At 37.8% G+C, this 23509-nt stretch overlaps 1 protein-coding gene across 4 annotated transcripts in view; it reads right to left on the bottom strand.

The window, feature by feature from the left end:
- The window catches only part of EXOC4 (exocyst complex component 4), an 805456-nt gene that overhangs the window by 644159 nt on the left and 137788 nt on the right, over positions 1 to 23509 (bottom strand). The window lies entirely within an intron of this gene.

Below are 23509 nucleotides of genomic sequence, written 5' to 3' on the forward strand. Positions count from 1 at the left end.
CTCCCACAGTGCTGGGATTACAGGCTTGAGCCACCGCGCCCGGCCCAACTTTAGCTTCTTAAGAGACTCTTAAGTTCACAGTCCCACTCAATGTAGTGCCTATCCTAAACTTTAGTGAAATAAGATCAGAGACACAATTTAAATGGTCCATATTTATTGATGCTAATGTAGATTACAAACAACACATTTCACTGCCATCTTTTGGTGACCTTGGATGAACTATTCAAACAGAATATAAAATAAGGTGATACATCAATTTTACCTTCAAATAATTCCAATGACTTTGGGAAATGTGATGTTATTTTTAAAAGCTAGGGTGCAGAATTGTATACATGCATAATCTCAACTATATAAACATATACAGAAAAGAAACAAGCAGCTAACAGTGTTCCTGCATAAGAGAGTTAAGTAGTAAATTTTATTTTCTCCATATTCTATAATTTTCTCAGTGAGTATTGATTAGAAAAATAAAAATAAAAATAAAAATCTTTCTTTCTCCCTGTATCATCCCCAACAACCCCCCAGCCCAACACACAATCCTGAAGGGAAAAATCCAAGGTTTGAATCAAAATAGACCTAACCTAGAAGCAGACAACATGCTGATAACCAAATAATCCCTCAGGTGAGTCAAATTAAATGATTGTGTTGTAAAAAAATAAGATAAAATAAGGCAATAGATAGATGCCCATGTGTGCCCAATGTGAATGCATATAGTAGAGCCACACGTGGAGAAAAAAAAAAAAATCACACACATAGATATACATTCCGCAATATTAAAGTTCATTTGATAACCCTGTGCAAAACTCTAATTTCCCTAATATAATGCTTTTTTCCCTAATATAATGCTTTATTCCCTCCCTCTTCTGATATCCTGTGAGATATAAGTCTTGATAAGAAGACTGAGCTATCTTAAAACACATGTCCAAGACATTATTATGATTCCTGCAGACTAACCATGTGGTGCTCATAGGCATAAAACCATTTCAAAAGTACACTCACTGTGTATTGGCTCAGCAGGATGGGCTGTCCGCAGGAAGTGAAAAATGAAAAGATGATAAGCAGGGAGGTCTGGGTAAAATATAACTTCATTTCTTAGCATGAAAAAGAGACTCCCAGCAAATCTGTATGCTCAGTCTCTAATCTTTATTTGTAAAATCAAGTTAATAATTCTGAATATTCTCTTAAGAACATCATACAGATAGCAAAATTAACTGAAAAACAAAAAAAGGCAAAATTATTTTAAAACATTAGCTAAAAAGGTTTCCCTTGTAAGAAAGATCTAGCAATTTTGAAAAACAAAAAAAATGCAAAATTATTTTCAAATGTTAGCTAAAAAGAGGTTTGCCCTGTAAGAAAGATCTAGTAATTTCTAGTTCTTTCATTCAACTCTCCTTCCTAGTCTTATAAGGCTAACTAACCCAGAGCTATGAAGAGGAAAGTATTTCCCAAACTTATCAAGCTGGCCAATAGTAGCATTCTTCAGAATACCAGATCCCTAGGGTGGTGAAAATATATAGAAAAGAAAGAAGGAATTAATCAAGTGACTCCAGCCTGCCAAATGTCTGAATAAGGTCAGCTGTTAATATTTTCCACAGTAAGAAATGTTTAAGCAGGGGTCAGGACAATGACAGCAGAAATTCATACGTACTGATCTGAGTTAGTGATCTCCAAAGGAAACAGTAAAAATACTCATGGAAACAAAAGGAAATTAACTCCTCTGGCCATTTTTGGAACATTTTAAAGAAAAACATAGAAATTGAGCCTCCAGCATATTCTCTCTCTCATAGCTGGGTGAGAAGATGGGGGATGGCAATGGGAATCACTGTGCTTATAGCATGTTGCACAGACATTTATACATCGATTTCTCCTGTCACTTGTGTTATAAAAACATTCTGTAATAGCAATGAATTAAGAGTAAAGCTAATACCGCTAAAATTCTGGTATTTTTAGTAGACTATCAAACGGTAGTTTTCTAACAGGAAAACAAAGCCTAAATAAAAACTTGATCATTCTGTTGTTGAATTTTAGCTAAACATTTACAAATCTGCTAGGTTACTGTACAGTCCTTTACGAGCAATGCAGAGGTACAGCCTATAAGAACAATGGTGATTTATCTATTGACTAACCTACTGGGAGGTTTATCTGATTTGATCACACTTCTTTTTTTATGCAGTCACTCCAGATAGTTGCAGCAAGAGAAAATTGTTTACATATGATGGCCCTAACACAGTCTATCTATAATAGTTCAGAAAGGTCTTTTGTCTTATAAATAAAGTGGTGGATATTGAAATATGCAAAGGTAAGAGAATAGAATCATTGGTAGCAGTTTGACCATCTTATACTAGTCCCACTGTCCCAGAATACAGGTGTCATTATTCTGTGAAACTACACAGAATTCACATATGGTAGAATGGAAATAATGTGAGAAGCAACGTAACATTCCTGCAAAGTATGTGGACTTTGGTGTGAGACAAATTGAGATTCGAATCCAAGCTCTGCGACTTAATAGGCACGTAGTAAATTACAGATGCAGAGGTATAGGTGAAATGGGATCATTACAGAGGTTAGGACAAAAGAAATCCTAAGTAAGTGGCAGTGCCACCATCATACCACAATCAACCCCATCATTACCATCAACATCTTCACCATCACCACCCCCTCCTCAACTCCATCATCACTACCGATCCCTCCATCATGCCTACCAGCCTACCATGACCTCCATCATCATCACCACCACTACCTCTACCATCACCAGTCCCATCCCACCATCACCACACCCTCCCCACCTCCGTCATCACTTCTACCTCCACCATCACCAGTCCCACCCCAATAACACTATTCCTTCCCCACCTCCATCATCACCAATTCATTACTACCAATACCTCCATCAGCAGCAGCACCTTAACATGACCTCCGTCATCACTACCACCTCCTCCACTACCAGCACCACCACCTCCATCAGCACCACAAACATCTCTACCATTGCTACTGTTGCCACCACCATCACCGCCTAAAACACCATCAACATCTCCACCATCACCACTAACTCCCTCCAGCCCCCCTTCTCTTTCATCATTACCACCACCATTATTTTACAGGTCTTGGAGTCAGGTTTAAGTTCTACTTGACCTCAAATAAATTATTTGACCATTTTGAACCTCGGGTTTATCATCTAAAAGTGAAAAACAATTAATGGTCCTGACTTCTCATAATTACTGAAAGGACCAAAAAAAAAAAAAAAAAAAAGTGACCAGGTGTGCATCTAGAAATCTAAGAGCTCAACATGAACGCCATTCTTAACTAAATTGTTATTTTGCTTATTCCAGCTTGATTTTAAATGTTTTTGCATCCTCCTTCAAGGAAAAATGGTCCATAGTTTGGTAATGCTGGTATTTATTATCAGCATTTTATTTAAATTAATCTTACTACTAGGATTTATCACTACCCTTTTCAGTTTGCTGAGAACCACATCTTACACACACCGTAGCTTATTTAAACACTATATATTTGAACATGGCTGATATCTCCTTCTTTTACCTTTAGGCCAGAGACCTTAACCTCTATAGCCAATCATACACTTGATTACTTGAATTGCTTTTGCTGCTAAGAATGTGTTAAAGAAAAAAAAATCACTCTCAAACATGTTAAAAATGGTAAGGAAGACTTTATTCAAGACCACAATAATGGAGATACTGCAATAGGGGAGAGAAGCTGGGCTCAAAGACATTTGGGATTTATAGCCAACAAGCAGAGTAAGAGGATGGTGGATGGAAAAGTACTAAAAGGAAACACATCAAGAGAGGGGGGGATTCTCATTAAACTAACCTAACAGGATTGTTGCTAACGGCAGGTCAAGGAATTACAAATCAAAGGTGGGGGACGTGGAACTTGATCAGATATAAAGGGTGATCAGGCATCAAGCGGGGGGGTGGGGGTGGATTCATATTAAACTGACACAGCAGGATTCTTGCTAAAACTGGACTTAGCAAGGACAAACACAGAAACCCAAGGTTGAACCCAACTTGAGAAGAGGGCTCAGAGGAACCTAACTGAAGTTTGTCAAGGAAACAGTCTTTGTCAAATCCAAGAGTAAACAAGTCCTGAATGCAGGCCAGAGTAACCTTCCTAATAAAGAGCAGAAGTTTCATGGCACACACTTTAGGACATCAATACCAGTGGCTGTATTGTCCCCTCTCACTCTCTGTCCAATTGGAAGACTATAATATCATCTTACATTCACATATCACATTCATTGCATTTAATAAATGACAGTTACATTCATTTATCAACTGATATTGTCAATATAAATGACTGTTGCCTAAATGAAAACTTTCTGCAGAAACAGATAGAAAAATAAACTGGGGTGAACTATGAGAACTATATTTTATTTATGTGCTGTAATTCCAATATATTTCTTTCTCTAAAGTTCTTTCCAGCTGTAAGAACCTCACCCTTTGTATTTTATCAAGATAGCAAGGAAACTGCAAAAGGCAGAGAGAAAGAATCAAAAGAAATTTCAAAAAAATACATACCTTCCCTGTACTGCTAATTTAAAAAATACAATTCCAGAAAATATTAAGGGTAAAACCATGTTTTTAATGTTTTAAAGTGACAGAGACCCGACAGTAATATAATGGATTTAAGTTAGGTTGTACTTATCCCCAAAGCTCAAAAATTATTAAGCATTTGTGTCATAAACACAAAAAAAAGTGCATTTCAAACCATGTTCTTAAAACTTGATGTGATTCTGTAAGATATACCACAATTGCCAATGGATGTAGTACAGTATGGTGTAAGAAAATGGCAGGGGATTTGGAATCAGAGCCTACCCTGGGTTCAAGCTTACTTTCTCCATCGCATAGCAATGGTCACTTTGTTCAAATTACTCTTAGTCTCAGGTTCCTTCATCTGTGATGTGGAATTAAAGGCAATAAGATGCATGAAAAAGCTCTATGAGCAGTAAGCCACTATACATGTATTTGTTATCTATAGACAGCAAAGAACACTCACATGTAAGATGTTTTTGCAACTAATAGACACAGTTTATGTTTCAGATCTCATATATCTTGCTTATAATCCCAGCACCTAACACAGTGTCTGGCTCACAGTAGGCACTCAAATATTTACTAAGTGAAGTGAATGGATAGTCTCCCCTTATCCACAGTTTTGCTTTCCACGTTTTGTTACCCACAGGACAGTACATACCTTCAATATAGTACAGTAAGATATTCTGAGAGAGAAAAGAGAGTGTGTCCATGAAAGAGTGCACAAGCACACATTCACATAACTTTTATGATAGCAAACTGTTTCCACCGTTATTTTTTATTATTGTTGTTAAACTCTTACTGTGCCTAATTTATAAGTTAAACTTTATCACAGTTATGTCTAGAAAAAAATATGGTATATATAGGGTTTGGTACAATCTGCAGTTTCAGGCATCCACTGGGGAGCCTGGAAATTATATGCCATGAATAAGGGAAGACTGCTATATAGATGGATAGAGGCAATTCCTTCCTGTTTTCTAGCTCTAAATTATAATCCAATTACCATCTTAAGATGGTACATTTGCTACCAAAGGCAAATAAAAATCATATTCAGAAAACAAAAAGATTATAATATCAATATTTTTGAACAGTTTACTATGATCTAAATAGAGAAACCACAAAAAGGAGAAAAATTTTACTTTTTAACTTTCTACAACATCTCTATCTATACTCAAATATTTATTATTGGTTATTCCAGATCTTTCCCTCCTCTTTCATATTTAATATGAATAACTGCCTACATACTAATATAAAATTACAAGTTTTGTTTTATTGACATCTGCTCTACATACATCATTAAAGCTTTATTACTAAATCAATGTAGTATGATTGTAATATAAACTTTCCATAGCCTCAACATTGCAAATTCTACCTTATGCAAAATAAAGATACAGTACTTACCTAAGTTTTAATTTTCTTTTTGTAAAAATGTTTTTAGAGACAGGGTCTTGCCCTATCACTCAAGCTGGAGTACAATGGCATGACCACACCTCACTGCAGCCTTGAACTTCTGAGCTCAAGGGATCCTCCCTCTTCAGCACCCCAAGTAGCTAGGACTACAGGCGTAGGTTATCACCCCAGCTAATTTTTCTGGCAGGGGGAGAGGGGGAGTAGAGGTGCAGTCTCACTATGTTGCCCAGGCTGTTTTTGAACTCCTGGCCTTCAAGCAGTCCTCCCACCCCACCCTCCCAAAGCACTGGGATTACAGGCATGAGCCACTGCACCCAGTCTTTTCTTTTTTATTTCGCCTCTTATTCAATAAATATTTATATGTGCACAGATCACAGTAATGGCCCCAAGAAAGTACCCAGTTGAGCCAAGAAAAGGCAATAACAGCATAAGATGAAAACTGTGGGGACAGAAATGTGCACAGCGCTTTAGGGAATTCTACAACAAAGGAACCTAATCTTCTCTTGGGTGCTCTGGAACTGCCTCCCAGAAAGCTTGATACCGAAGTTGAAAAGTAAAAGATAAATGAGGTACCCAGAGAAAGAGGGGTAGAAAAGATATCCTGCACAGAGGATATCTTTTGTTACACCTCTTGGAGGCAAGAAAGAAAAGAACCACCCCACCCCTGCCGCAAGAAACTACTGTGAGATGCACAGCTTCCAAGGCCAGATTCAAGGAAGGCCTTGTGTGCCATGTTAAGGAATTTGGAATTAACTTTCAGATTTCAAATGTTAAGGGGAGATTTGTCATTTAGAAAGCTGATCCCAGCTGCACTATGGAAAGTATATCCGAATAGGACCAGAAGATCAGTTAACAGGATGGTACAGTGTGCCAGGGAGAGAGACCAGTACCCTGAACTAAAGCTGTGGTCTTAGAGAGAGACAAAGAGACTTCAGAGAATTTTAGAGGCAGGAAGAGGTAGAATTGTTAAGACTTTAGTGACTGATGTGGAACTTTTCTAATGGCAAACTCCTGGGCTCAGGTTACCTTCCTGCCTCAGCCTCCCAAGCAGCAAGGACTACAGGTGTGCACCATCATACCTGGCTAATTTTTAAATTTTTTTTGTAGGTATGAGGTCTTGCTATGTTGCCCAGACCGGTCCTGAACTCCCAGGCTCAAGTGATGCTCCTGCCTTGGTCTCCCAAAGTGCTGGGATTACAAGTGTGAGCCACGGCACCCAGGCGATATGCGGCTTTTTGATGCACAGCATCTGGAATGGTAATATTCAGAAGTTACTAAAATGGAGAACACAGCTGGCTTAGCACCCAAAACTGAGTTAAGCAAACAGACAGGATTTAATTGATAATGTTGGTATCATTCTAATTGCCAATCACTTTAACAGGCTAAATTCATTCCTACTAACATTGACAATCAACAAGGAAGTTCAGAACTTCAGCTCTGGGTCAAACATGGTGCCTCGCCAGCAGTCTTTCCATAAATGCAGTAGGATCACAGTGATTAGGGAAAAGGGATACTGAAAAGACAGGAGTCATGACTACAGTGTTTTAAGGGTCTCAAACATCTCCATCATCTGAAAGATGACAAACGCTTATAGATAGCAGGCATGCTTGTGCACACATGTGTGTATGTATGTATATTTCCTGTGAGTAAAGGATTTCTCCCCTTTTTTAAGAAGTATTAGGTTCTGCTAGTCAAAGTATGGTCTAAGCAGCCCTGGTATCATCTGATACCTTGTTAGAAATGCAAATTCTCCACCAGGCATGGTGACTCAACCTGTAATTCCAGCACTATGGGAGACTAAGGCAGGTGGATCAGTTGAGGTCAGGCATTCAAGATCAGCCTGGCCAACATGGTGAAACCCCATCTCTACTAAAAATACAAAAACAAAATTAGCTGGGCATGGTAGCGCATGCCTATAATCCCAGCTACTTGGGAGGCTATGACAAGAGAATTCACTTGTACCTGGGAGGCGGAGGTTGTAGTAAGCCGAGATGAGACTCTGTCTCAAAAAAAAAAAAAAAAAAAAAAAAAAAAAATGCAAATTCTCTAGTCCTACCCTAGAAATCCTGAATTAAAGTCTACATTTTAAGATCTCCCAGTGACTGTGGTTCACATGATTGTTAAGGCTTGAGAAGCACTGAAGTTGGAGACTTGTCCACAACTTATTCCCTATAGATAAAACGAAACATCAACACTGCTGACTTCATAACTGTTTGAAAGAGTTACTCAACAACAGCCTTCAAATTACACCACTTACAAAGCACTACAGCTAGTGCTCGACTTATGACCACCATTGGTTCCAACAGACTGGTCGTAACACGATTTGGTGGTAAGTTGAGTAGGCTACATATACAGTACTGTGAAATGATGTTATAAAAATCTTTAAGTCATATTTTATCATAATTTTCTTTCATTATTGTTATATATCATAATTTTCTTTGTTCATTTTATGCCATTTGTATCATCTCTACACCATTTTGTTTCTTATTTTTACATTCGTCAGGTTTAAAACCCTGCATTACCAGTACAACTGGTTTAATATTTGCAAAACATACAAAATTACAAAATACAGGTGCATAAAAAATACAAAATACATGTGTAAAAAATGCCATAGGAAACATTTTCCCAATTGCAAAACATATCAAAATATATGAACATGTACGAAACATTTTATTGGCCGCTGGTGCTTGGCTGCAGATCGTTGATGTCGTCATCTGAGGCAGCAGTTGGGGTTACCGGAGTTGTTTTTTTCATAAACATGGTGAGCTTTGTCTGAATTGTATGTTTCTTTTTTTCTTCATAAATTTCACGATACGGACGAAACACATTGTGTGTCATCCGTTCAATCTTTGCAAATTGTTCGATGTTTGGGTCCATTGCTTCAAAATGTATAAGAAGTTTATTCAGTAAATATAAACTGTCTGATAATCCCTTAGTGGTGAACTTTCTTTCTGGCTCCCCTTCTTCTTTCTCTGCTTCTCTTCTTTCTTCTTCCGCCACTCTTTCTTCTTCCAGTTCGATTAGCACTTCATTTGTAAGTTCTCCGGATTCTTTGTCTAGCAAGTCCTCGACATCTTCCATTTCACACTCCAAAGAAAGGTCTTTAGCAAGTTTTACTATTTTTTCCTGAATCGTTTCAAGTTCATGTTCACTGTCAAATCCGTCAAAATCATTAACATAGCGCTTAACACAATTTTTCCAGATGCCATTCATGCACTTTGTCGTCACAGCCTCCCAGGCGGTAGCGATATTCTTGATACACATCAAAATGTTGTAGTGTTTCCAAAAATCTCACAATGTTAGTTCTGAGTCAGCATCTATAGTGGATATTGCTTGAGCGAAGGTGGTTTCGAGACAGTTGGCCTTTAATGTAGCAATCGAACCTTGGTCCATAGGCTGGATGAGTGGAGTTGTGTTTGGTGGAAGAAAAACAAATTTTACATCTGGATGGAGATTGCCTAGATGTGGTGCGTGTCCAGGCGCATTATCGAGTAGCAATAAAATCTTGAAAGGAATATCTTTCTCCAAACAATATTCTCGAACTTGAGGAATAAAACAGTTCATAAACAAGTCTTCAAACAATCCTTGTGTCATCCATGCTTTACATTGAGAACGAAAGTAGACGGGCAGTGTGTGCTTGTTAACATTCTTGAACTCACACGGGTTGTATGAGTGATAAATTAAGAATGGCTTCAGCTTAAACCCTGCGATGTTCCCACCAAGCAGCAGAGTTAGCCTATCCTTAAAAGCTTTAAATCCTGGCATGCTTTTGGCCTCTCTGTGAAGATAAGTGCGTGCTGGCATCCGTTTCCAAAATAATCCAGTTTCATCAACATTGAAAATCTGTTCTGCTAGATATCCCTCATCTGTAATTAATTCATCCAGACTATCAACAAACTTACGTGCTCCTTCTTCATCCGCACTCGCTGCTTCTCCAGTCACTCGAACACTATGCATTTGGAATCTTTTCTTGAATCTCTGGAACCAGCCAATGCTTGCTACAAATTCTTGACTGTAATCTTCTCCAGCATACTCCTTCAGAGTCTGAAATAGACTTCTCGCCTTCATCTGCACAGTAAAAAGACTTAATGGTGTCCATTTTTGAATTTGATCTTCCATCCAAATATATAGCAATTTCTCCATTTTGTGGATGGGCCCGCTTTGTTGCTTTGTTATAACTGTTGATTGCATGGGTGCAGAACCTTTCACAGCTTCACGAATTCTTTCTTTATCCTTCAAAATCATCGACACAGTCGAGTGTGATAACTTCGTATCACGTGCGATCACATTCACTTTCTTTCCTCCTTCGTACTGCTTAATTACCTTCATTTTCGTATCGAGATCGATGGCCTTTCTTTCCTTCTTGGCAGGCTAAGGCGTAGACAAAGACAATTTCCTCTTGGTAGACATCTTTGGGAGGGGTTTGATGAAAAATATCCGAGACACAAAACACAAAGTACTGTACCGAGTCTGGGATAACAGTTGAAATGGTGCACGCGGAGATGATAGTGTGCCGGAAGCTGGTCCGCACTGTTGTACGCCCAGCTGGGAAACGTTTGCGCTGCCAGACGTGGAGCAGTCGTGGCTAGCGATTGTGGTCGTAAAGTCGAAGGGTCGTAAGTTGCATAGGTCGTAAGTCGATCAATACCTGTATATGTGAGTACTTAATGGCAATTAGCCATCCAAAAGTAACTTCAGGATTTCCTAAAGGCCAGAATACCTAGGCAAGCTAATATAATTACAGTCTGTCCTTGTTTTAAATACTTTCCAGAGGAAAATTTTCCTTTCCACCACACATTTATTTACTAAAGCACTAGAAAACTTACATACTTTTAATTCATCCCCAGTCTTCCAGCTTTCCCAGGAGCTCTGCAAAACCCTTAATTATATAGTAATCCAGAACAACTATTTCATTAGCTAATTTTCTGCCCACCCTCTTTTGTCAGGTGCAAATGTGTTACCAAGGTTCTTAGTGAAGGCACAGTTAATGTATTTTGGAAAGTGATTTGCCTTAAAAGGGGTAATTTATATTCTAATTCCAAAATATTAATAAACAGCACATCTATTAAAAATAATGCATTCAGGAATAGATTAAAAGGCTGAAGAAGGCAAACTTAAGATTTAGACACAAAAAAAAAAAAAAAAGAAAGAAAGAAAATAATGCAGAAATCCTGTGTTCACTACCTAATATCTTTAGCTATTTAAAAAAATTCTCAATGAAAAAGATTCAGAGTAATGATTTATCTTTCTTTTTGAGACAGGGTCTTACTCTGTCACCCAGGCTAGAGTGCAGTGGCAGCAACACAGCTTGCTGCAGCCTTAACCTCCTGTGCGCAAGCAATCCTTCCACCTTATACTCTCAAGTAGCTGGGACTACAGGCCCATGCCACCACACCCAGCTAATGTTTTTATTTTTTGTAGAGACGAGGGGTCTCACTATATTGCCCAGGCTGGTCTTGAACTCCTGAGCTCATGATCCTCCTACCTCGAGCTTCCCAAAGTGCTGGGATTACAGGCATGAACCCAGTCATCCTCTAACTAGTAAAGAACCTAAAATAAACTGTCCCTGCTAAGAAAGACCAAATTTTAGGACAATTAAAATCACTGAGAGGTTAAATACTTGACTGAATAGAAGAGAGAAGAAAACTGGCACTTAAAGTAAATTTGGATCTATATTAGCACAAAAGCCACTACAAAGAGGCCTAATCTCTTCAGATTGCCCCCCCGCCCCCCCCCCCACAAAGTGGGCTCTGGCATCAAATAATAATATTGTATACAAATGGTGATGGTACTAAGATTCTTAGGCACACCCTAAAGCAGAAATTAAAAATCCCAGCCACTCTTCTAGTTGGTAAAAGAGAACTAGAAAGACATTTAAATAACTTTCACTGCTTCCTGTACAACTCCGAGTTTAGGAATCCAAGTTCAACCAGAAACCTCTGGCTACAAACAGCTCCTCATGCCACCACTCTGAGGTCTTATACCTTTTCATTTTCTCCATCCTTCTGTTTTCAACTTCTATCTTCTCTTATACAATTCATTTTCCATAATGCCCACTAATCTAACAATCTGTATGTTCCACCTATCTCTACATTCATCCTCTCATTACCTCATTTATTAACCTACCATGCAACACAAAACAGGGCACAAGAGCTCCTCAGAGGGGTAATGGAAGGAAAGGAGGGCCCAAAACAAAGCTTAGATAGTTGTTATGACCAAGCACTAAAATTGGGAGAAAAAGTCAAAAGTACTTCTTCAAAAAGATGTGGCTTTTGTTTCTAAAATGATGGAAATACAGAGGGGGAAAAAATGAAAAACTATAAACTAGATTCTGTGATGTGACACATTATGCTATTGTAAAAAAGAAAAGAAAAAAAATCGTAAGAAAAGAATAAAGGAGAAAGTATTGTAAAAACAGTCTTCAGTGAATCAGGTGACTCCCAAATAACTGGTCAATACAGATGCTATGAAGTAACTTATTACATGGTTGTCTCCCATATTAAGTAACATCAGGTTGGCAGAGGGAGACAGTAAGCAGCCTATCAAATCTAACAAAGATATGTATATAGAGTAGGTGATTGATAAATATCCATTAACTAAATATTCATTATTATAAGTTCTTATTCAACTAGATTATATGTAGAATAACCAAGAAAACAGGAAGTTTCAATCCTCTAGGACCAGGTCTTAAATAGCTAAATTTATAAATTTTAGGATCAACCATAATCTAAGGTATCATCGACCATAATAGCCTTCTGCTATTTCTATCTCTGGTCTCTCCATTTTTACACAAGTTGCTCATATGTCTCAGTGCCACAAACTCCTGCCCCTGAAGCCTCAAGTGTCTTGAGCATAAATTCAAAATGCATATAAAAGTGCTGAGCATTGTGCCTAAAACACAGCTGGTATTCAGTGTTAGTTCACTATGAGTCTTTAGCTAGCATTCAAAGTCCTTGAAGATCTGACCTCTATTTAACTCTCAAATTTGAATGGCAACTAAACCCTTACATGAACCCTCTACTCCAAACAAAATGGAAATCTCCCTGCATCAAAACATGTCATGTGCAAGACACAGCTATCTTCCCTGCTTGGGATACATGCCACCACTACTTGCTCATTTTTATTTCTCTTACTGAAGCCTACATTTATGTCTAAGCCCTCTATCCCTAGTGGGGACTACAGCTCTAATTCCACCTCCATGTGAAGCATTTCTAAAAAGGTACAACTTTGCTCCTATGATGTCCAACAGTGTATCTTGTCTACATCACTCATGAGGCACATCTTGTGTACATCTCTTACTGTGACTACTCAGTGCTACTTTAATCCAGTAAGATAACATTCCTGGAACATACAGAAATGAGTTTTATAATGGAAGCAACATCTGAGCATGAAAACTCATTGTGTCGATAATTCCAGCTATGCTGATGTTTAGACAGACTCAGTCCGTAAGGCAGAATTGCGCACCAAAATCAAGATTCAATAAACGAGTGATGCCAGTAGCGTGTTGTTTCCTGACCCAAGTGTTGATTAAGTGGGTAGGTTTAGTTCATGAACATTTGTGAAAAATATACAATGTGTGCACATCCCTGTATGAATAAAAAATACAAAACAGAGAAGAGAGGAAGAAAATCAAAGATACAAAATCTGTACAAAAAAATAAACTCTCCAACATTGGCTTGGCAGGCATCTCAGCAATTACGGCATCAACTTGAATTCAAGGGTATTTAAGAATGTTTACCTTTAGTGGTTTTAAAGCTATTAATAACTTTCACCTTTTTAACAAAGTGTAGTTGGCTGAAATAAAAATAATAACTATAAACTGAAAATGGCAACATTTCAGAGGCTAATACTGACATAATTTATAGGAATGCCAGGAGGACTAGCTAATTTACATAAATACAGCACTTTGGAAACGTAAATGGTATACAAATTCTAAATGATGATAATAATAATGGTTATCTATATTTTAACCTTTATAAATGTAATTTAAAAATAATAAGCACTTAAACATCAATTTACATTCTCTAATCAGTGTAGAGACACTAATTAAGCCAGAGGGCATCCTCTGAAATACATGTAAATATTTCCACTTAGAGAAATGGAAGTCAAGTCACTAAGTTAGAGCAGCACTGAAAGGAACTAAAGGTAACTGAGTTCCCTTTCATCCATAGAAACTCAGCTGAGAATGTGGAACTTACGAAAATAAAGAAGAACAATACAAACTCAAATGTCTTGTTCTGCTTTTAGCTACCTCTTAAACCTGGCTTAAAGAAAAGAAAGGATTACTGAGAAGTGCCTGGAAAGAAAGGTATTAAAATGAAGATCCAGCCCTACTGTGTGCTCTAATCCACGTTAGAAATTCAATACAACTGAATAAAGCACATGCAAAGAGGGAACATGAAATAGGAAAAAGGTCTACATGCAAAACACAAAATCACCAAGATCCTAGATTGAAAGGAAATGAAATACCAGAAGGAAGTAACTAAACTAGAAAAATGCTGATACAGCCCTATTTCCTAAAAGGACTGTGTGTGCATCCTTGTCCTTACCTTACACTGGTATTAGTATTTATTAAAATGGCATCCAAACTTAGTTATGAACATATACACATTAACGTGTCATTGCTAGAGTGAGGAACCATGTGAAATAAGTCTTAACCTGGGAGGCTACAGCCCATCACAGCCCTATATGACATTCAGTTCCTTCTAGCAGAAAATCCATATTCTAGGTGTAGGTGCCTATCAGCCTAGCAGTCTCTACATATTTTTTCTTCCGGATTACAATAAGCAAGTTAAGCCTAATAAGACGTCATATTAAAGCAAAGCAGACAAAGCTAAAGGTTTTTACATCTTTTGAAAACAATGGAGGCAATATACTAAAGTGGTTAAATGTTTAACTGCAATTAAGAAGCAGCTAAATTTGAAACTCAGTCTCACCCCTTAACAGCTGGGGGAAGGCACTTAAGCTCTCCAAATTTCATTTGTGTAACCTATAAACTAAGATTGATAACGGTGTTATAAACGTGGGGTTAAATGAGATAATGCATATAAAGCACTAAGCACAGTGGTATGTGTAAATGCTCATCAAATGTTAGCTGTAATTTTTAATTTTTTTATTATTAATGGAGAGAATAAATTGAGAGAGAAGAAAACAATGCTGTATCTGCAGTAGAGGAATGGCAAGTACAAATGCTCAGAGGTAACAGAGGAAAAACATCATGAACAGAAAAGATAAATGGAATAAAACACAGAAAATGGGCTGGAAAATAATAGGAAACGACAATAAAATAAGGAAGAGGCAAAATATTAATTCCTTATGACATTATTGAGCTCACGGTGTGAAAATGACACAGTAATAGTCTACATTCAAAAAGCAAAGAAGCGGTCCTCAATGCCCAAGAACGAATAATTCAGTTAAGGCGACTGCAACTTTAGGTGACAGGTAAGAAAACCAAATGAAACAAAAATGAATATTATATCGACAGACCTAGATGTAATGACTACATGAGCTCCGTCTGGACCAGATCCAAGCTGTTTCAAATCAAGGCTTGAGATGGAAGAACCATGACTGTTGTGACAAACAGCAAAGGTCCAAGTCAATGAAATACTTCAGGTTTGCAAATGAGCCCCTACCTAAATAAAATGTAGGTAAAAGCAAACTTCAGTATCTTGGTTGGTTTATATCTCTTTTTGCATCAAAACAGGATGGTAGCGAACAGAAGCAAACTATAGCTCTCCCATTGAAAGGGGATAATGACCTTGAAAAGTTACTCTACTATGTTTATTTTTCCAGTTTGAAGTGGAAAGTCTCACTATAAAATAGGCAGTACACTTCACAGGGCAAGTACAGTCATCTAAGGAATCAAGTCTCCCAAGAGGAAGCCTGTTCAGAGGATATTAGACCAGCTAAATGAATGAGAAAGAGTAAAGGCAGAGTCAGGGCTAGAAGTAAGTTCTAGTTTATACTCTGGTTTGCTCTTGGCACCCAACTTGCCACTCAACTACTCAGGCACCTTCCTAATTGATGACATACTTAATTGTAAAAAGTCACAAGAATAGCCACTTAAAATCATTCTTCTTCAGATCTTATTCTACAGCAGTTAAGAAAATAAACTTTGAAAGTAGACCAAGATTCAAAGCCTGGTTCACTGCTTACCAATCAAATGAGCATGAACAGAGTGTCATCACCTGAACGGAAGAATAATGATGGCAGGCTCTCGGAAGTGTTATGAGGGTGGAAGGAAATAAGATATTTAAGGTTTGGCCCAGGTCATATTCATCAGTATAAGTGAGTCTGAGTGTTGAAGTTTCTTGAAATAACACTAGCATTTCATTATTACAGTCTGTGTCTGATTCCATAGTTCTCCCGCATATCAGAAAAACCAGGAGGGCTTACGAAACACACTGCAGAGCCCCACCCTCTAAGAGTTTCTCAATCAGATTTGGGACAGAGCACTAGAATCTGCATTTCTAACTAGTTCCTAAGTGATGCTGATGGTACCGGTCTGGGAACCACACTTTGAGAACCACTAGTCTGTCAAAGCCCATTCCTGATGCTACTATCTATCCTTAGAAATTTTCATGCTAAGACAAAGGAATGAACATCTCCTGTAGAATCAGAAAAGGCTAACATAAAAAAAAAAATGTTTTCTTAAACATCAATCATCATATTGTCATGTTCATACGCTGTAAAGAAAAGAAAAAAAGCATCTGCTGAGTTGAAAGTTAAGCAATCCCTAAAGAGAAAATTTTGGTTGTCCTCCCTACCCTTTTTCGTAAAATGTTATCACAAGTTTATTCTGTACAAATCCCAAGTGATTCACTGTCAGATTAAATCCCCACAGAAATGTAGACAGAATGAACAGATGGTCTTTTCCTTTCTAAATACAGTGTGTGTACGTATTTTATATATACAGTATATATATATAATTTTCTACTGATCAGCAAAACTCACTGCCTCCAGAATTACATAGGGCCTAAATCTAATAATCTCAATACTTTCATAACAACCACAGTTCTGAGGTTCTATTCACTTGCTCCTTTGATACTGTTAACTGGTTGTGCCCTATTTGCATCCCAGCTGGCCACAGATCAGGGAGAAGCAGTAGATATAAAATCAAGAGCATAATAGGTACAAAATATGAGAATTTTCCCAAGCTCTTCTGGCTGCCTCCACATTTTTATTTTAAAGAAAGGGGCAACATTCTTCATTGTATATACTTCCTCATTGCTTTAATCCTCTGATTAGTGATCCTAGAAGATGAACAACAGCTCTTCACATGTATGAAATGCTGTTTATATGTGGGTAGAGAAAAATTTTAAGACCACTTTATATTTAAAATGTAAACTTTCCTTAATGTGAGTGCTTTAAATGTGCCCTATTTCACTTCAGGAAGTTGCATTTACCCTTTCACGAGTAAATGGATTTTTCATCATCTTCAATTGCGAAAAACTTAAAAAAAAAAAAAAAAAAAAAAGTCAAAACTACTGCTATTTGACCAGCAAAAATGATCTAAAGATTTGGTGACCACAGCAAAATTATACTAATTATCATAGACTAGCTGGACATCTTCAAATTGAGGCTCTCAGAAGTAATTTACTACCATAAATTGACTCGAATACAGCAATTTTAATTTCATATTTTTGTAGTTTCTGTTTTTCTTTTCTTTTTTACATTTTCCCCTTTTTAACACTGCTGATCTTTAAAAAGGACACTGTCAGGCACTTTAGGTAGTGTCTTTTTTTATGCTAGGTTATTGGTAACATTCACTTGAAGCTTGAAATTAAAATTCTTTCTCCTACCAATTTAGTGCCTTCCCATTTGGCAAACATCTCTTTTGATTCTTGCATCTCTAATGAAGCTGAAAATTAATATGACTTTTATGTTTAATTCTTTGATTATGCAAAAGAATAATCAATGATGTTAGCATGGTTCTGTATAGTAGGTTGGGAGTTGTAATAAAAGACTTACATTTCTATAGCACCTCAACTCCCAGAGGACCAAAACACTTCATAACTGTTTCTGTTTCTCAAAGGAAACACCTTCACATCATTCACTGAAAGCTGCCCCTCCAGTGAAATGCATGCTCTGATTAACTGGCGTTTACTCCAAAGAATTGCATAATAGAAGCTCTGATCATTCTTAGACAGAATTAACACTTAAAGAAGGTAATTACAAACCAAAGATATCACTGAAAGAAGTGGATTTATTTTGTAGTGAGTACATTTCACTTATAGCAAGATATGAAGGAAAAATGTTTAAATACGAATAAGAAAATTAAAATGAAAAATAAAAAATTTAAATAGTTTTCAAAAATAAGGGACGTTTGTATAGTTTATTTACTTAGCCTACTATCAAATTTTTCACCATTCTTCTACATCTATTGTTGTCATACCTACGATAGAAATGATATCTATCTATGCATGAGCATTGACTATATAATAGTAATAGTATGACAGTCCTAATTATTAATGGTTTCTCTTGCCAGCATTATTTCGTGCCCATTATTTCATGATATCATTTCTTATCTGGAAATCTGAGCTAAAAATCTGCCTGGCCAACAGAAACTCTTCATATAGGGATGATTTAATTGCAGGCTGGTCTAGGAGAAAGCAGGAGGAACTGGTCTCCTGGGAAAGTAGCAAACCTTCATAGTTTTACAATCCTCCGCTACATGATTTTCAAATCTACAAAGTTCATCACATTTACAAAGCATTTAAAATTCAACCTTGTCTTAGTTCAAACCACTACAACAAAATGCCACAGACTGGGTAGCTTATAAACAATAGAAATTTATTCCTTGCATTTCTGGAGGCTGGAAAGTCTAAGATCAAGGCATCAGCAAATTTAATGTCTGGGAGTATCCATTTCCTATTTCACAGATGGCTATATTCCTGCTGTAACCTCACATGGCAGAACTGTTGAGGGAGCTCGCCAGGGCTTCTTTTATAAGGGCACAAACTCTATCCATGAGGGCTCTGCTATCATGACTTAATCACTTCCCAAAGGCCCCATTTCCAAATACCATCACACTGGGCTTTGGCTTTCAACATATGAATGTGGGGTGGGAGGAACATAAACATTCAGTCTATAGCAAATTTTAAATCAACCAATCAATAGATATGTATAGAATATCTACTACTCATTTCTTTAAAACATATTTACTAAGTGCATACTGCCAAACTCTGTGAGTGGAGGGGAGGAGACAGACGCAATAAATAAGCCATAGCTCCTTCTCTCTAAAGGCTCAAAGACTAGCTGAAAAATGAATTTAAAAATGGAAGTGCAAAAGCACTGTGAGAAATTTAAAGACATATAAGAAATGGTCCTCAAGAGAGCCTTTTTAATCTGATTAAAAAGGAAAGATGTGGATTCAGTAGAAGAAGAAAAATGTAACTGTTAGAGATGTCAAATGAGCAGTAAAAACAAGAAGTGCAATGAGTTCTTGAAGGGAAATGATCAATGAATGCTTCATAGATAAGATAGAGGACTGGTACCTACCAGAGAAGGTATTCAGGGATGAGGACAAGGACAGTAAGAAACATGTATGGTATTAAAAAAACTACTACTGTAAGAAAAGACCAAGTCATATTTAGAGAACAGAAAGAAACACTGATTTAATTTGAATACAGCGTTTCTATAGGAAAAGTGTAAAACTAAGCCTGGAAAAGTAGAGACTTTGTCCAAATTATACAGGCATTTGAAGTTCAAGCTTATAAAAAAAAATACTTATCCAATAGGCTAGTTTATAACATGGAAATACAAACCATTTGTAATAAACCTGAAATTTAGTTTGCATTTTCAGTTTACTTCTTTGATTATACAATGATACCATTACAGGCAAAGACTGGCATACACACCATTGCCACACCATAAGGAGTCAAGCTTTTCTCCAGCAGCCCTTTCCCATCAAGGAACCTGAAATTTTCACATTTCTAAAGAACACAGTAAAAATCTGTGGTCTCCTGGTCAGCTAAATATCCTTTTTCTTCAAAGTAAAGTCCTGGGAGAAGAGGGAGAGATGAAACCATCATTCACTCCCAAAGCACCCAAAAAGGCCAGCTTGCAGCCTGTTGGGTTATTAGGTATCTTTAAAGAAGACACTGACCCCATACACATAGGCCCATTCTATATCACATGTATTCACCTTTGATAAAGGACCCCAATACTGCCTTCCAAATAGAATGGAGTAATTCTATAATATCAGGAGGTATGGTGCCAGGTCAGCCTCAGGGCAATGAAGTTCCACTTTTAGTCTATGTCAATCAGCAAAGCATCTAAAATGTTCCTGGGTGGAGAAAAAGAAGAGATGAAATTTCTTCCTGATCACAGCAGGTGAAGAGATCATCGACAGGGCCCAGAATCAGAGAAGAGAGAAATCAAAAATGCCTACAGGGATATTCAGTCTATTTCCCTACTGATACACATTCAATTCTGTCAGGATCAAATGTCCAATGAAATTCAACCCAATTTTCCTAGGGGAATATCCTATGGTCCAGTGGTTCCCACTGCAGAAATGTTCCCTGATATTCAGTTTATACTCTGTATTTCTTAAATTATTTCTTTCTGCTGTGCTTGCCTACACTATTGTGGTAAGTAATTCCTTTATTTCCTACTTGAATTTCTAAAGATAACTATAAAGTCTCACCCCCACTGTTCCCAGGTTTAATATTTGCATTTGAATTTCCAATCAAAAGCACCTGACTTATGTCATCTATCATTTTCTATTCCTTCTCACAATATAGCAAGAACTGCCAATGTCAATCTCTTGATTAAAACACAGTTGACCATAAATAAGTCCTTGCTTAATTTTGCTTCAGAGCCCCTTTTTGATGATATGCTGTCTGTGAAAGAATTCCTCTAAAGTGCACTGTACTAAACTACTGCCAACTATTGAGGAGTCTATGATGTATGTCTTCAACATCATCCTGTCTCTGAAAAGGTTAACATCTCTTTACTTCCATGCTCATTCCTAAACATGCCACTTCTAAAAAGCACCAAAACTAGTCTTATCTAAAGTCCTTAGTCACAGCAGCTGCTCTGCTTGGGACTCCTACTCATTTGTCTATCTTTCCAGTGCACACGTGTCCTACACTCAAGACAGTATCCCAGATGCTGCCTCACAAGTACTGGGTAGAAAGGAATGATCAGCCCCAGCTCAGCGATGAGATGCTGTTTTGTGCAGCACAGCCAAAAATAGTGTTGGCTTTTTTCATTGCCATATCACGTTGCTAACACATATTTAACATGCTGTCATTTATCACCCCAATGAGACTGGCTAATTCGTGCTGAGCTTTCGTCATTTGCTGTAGTTCAGTTGGTGACAGCCGTCCTCTTCCTGGGGAATCATACCCAAAGCAATGGATTTTGTTGACAGTGGTGGTGGTAGTGTTCACTTTATGTTTTACTTTATATTTTCAAAACCCTTCATGATTTTCAGGTGGCTAGTCAAAAAAGGTTTGTGCCACTCACTTGTGTGACACAACTCTTTGCAACACCAACAAAAATTTTTGGGAAGCCCAGAACTACTACAGAAAAATATCACCTGCACTTTTGAGAGCTATAAGATTTGCTGTATAATCTTACTGAGGATAAAAAGTTAAAATGATTTTGAACACAATTCCCCTGTGAGGAAGGGCCCATCACCTGTGTTCAATGTCTCAGTGAATTACAGGTATAGAGTTGATAGCAAACATTTATTTTGCCATCCTTCTGCAATAGGGAAAAGTATTCATAAAACACAGATGAGTAAATAAGATGCTGTTATACAGGTTAAAGGATATTTCTGAATAGCACATTTTCTTAAAATCCTTTCAGCTAGGGAGGACTTCTGAAATGATTATATAGAAGTTTTGTAGTTTCCCATTAACTAGGTTCTCTGTAGTCTCGGTGGATATGAGAGAGAAGACACTAGGGAACTCTTGGTGCCCCACCCTCACTAACCAGTTCTCTCATGATGTAGTTCAGGCTGGGCTTCTGAAGGACCTAAAAGACACTAAGGCGAGTCTATCAAAGCCCCTCAACTCCAAGTCTTGCCTACAGCTGGCCTCATCAACTTTCTGTCCTGCCTGCTCTGCTTTTTCACTCCTTCCAGGCTCACTTATGGACTCAGCTTTTATTTCCTTCCCAAGCTGTCTGTCTACATCCACAGCAGAATTGCCAGCTTCAGAAAGCTAACATTCCTGACCTGAACAGCAGTTGGGTCCTGCTCAAAAATCTGCTACCATATATTACCTATACATGATGAAAAATCACTCAAGCAAAGAAAGGCAAAATGCGGCATTATCATGAGAAACTCCAGTCTCTAAGAACTGTGTCATATTTTGCTGTGACAACTATGAAGAGCTGATTAAGCTGATGAACTACTTAAGGAAAGTGTTCCTCACTTCGCTCATAAGTTTCTGAGCTGGTCCATTTGTATAGTTTTAGCTATTCCCAGGCAGACAGAGAATCCCTGAATTTCTATTTCCTGCCCTCATCTCTCTCCTAGTGTTCCAGGATCAATCTAGCTGCCTGATATGGTTTGGCTATGTCCCCACCCAAATCTCATCCTGAATTCCCACGTGTTGTGGGAAGGACCCAGTGGGAGGTGACAGAATCATATGAGTGGGTCTTTCCTGTGCTGTCCTTGTGATAGTGGTAAGTTTCATGAGATATGATTATTTTTAAAATGGGAGTTTCCCTACACAAGCCCTTTTTTTTTTTTTTTTTTTTTTTTTTTTGCCTGCTGCATCCATGTAAGATGTGACTTACTCCTCCTTACCTTCTGCCATAATTGTGAGGCCTCCCAGCCACGCGGAACTGTGATTCCAATTAAACCTCTTTCTTTTGTAAACTGCCCAGTTTCGGGTATGTCTTTAGCAGTAGCAGCGCGAAAACAGACTAATACACTGCCTGTAACACAATTCTACAGGGATAGTCTACAAATACACAGACCTTCAATTCAACACGCACAAAGCACCATCTTCCTGATTCTATTCCCAATCACTTAGGTTCACACCCTGCCTCTGACTCTCCTTTTTTTTTTTTTTTTTGAGACGAAGTTTCACTCTTGTTGCCCAGGCTGAAATGCCATGTCACGATCTTGGCTCATTGCAAGCTCTGCCTCCTGGGTTCAAGAGATTCTCCTGCCTCAGCCTCATGAGTAGCTAGGATTACAGGCTCCTACCACCATGCCTGGCTAGTTTTTTTGTACTTTTAGTAGAGACGGGGTTTCACCATGTTGCTTAGGCTGGTCTTGAACTCCTGACCTCACGTGATCCACCTTCCTCGGCCTCCCAAAGTGCTGGGATTACAGGCATGAGCCACCATGCCCGGCCAATTCTCTGTTTCTTATAGTTAAACCTAAAACGTTTTGAAAATCGTTCTTTCAAAATCTCTCTCCTCTCTATTGCATTTCTTTTCCCTGCCCCTGCCTTACTGTAGCCTTTCCCTCACACATTGATTGAACTTGACTTCTAATTGGAATCTCTCTATTTTCTCCTCTACCAATTCATTTTGTATACTGCTGCCAGGTAAACCATCCTAAAAACACTATCAAAGAAAAAAAAGCATTA

Source organism: Sapajus apella, unplaced genomic scaffold, assembly GCF_009761245.1.
Source record: "Sapajus apella isolate SASKATOON/1434 unplaced genomic scaffold, GSC_monkey_1.0 scaffold7, whole genome shotgun sequence".
NCBI lineage: Eukaryota > Metazoa > Chordata > Mammalia > Primates > Cebidae > Sapajus > Sapajus apella.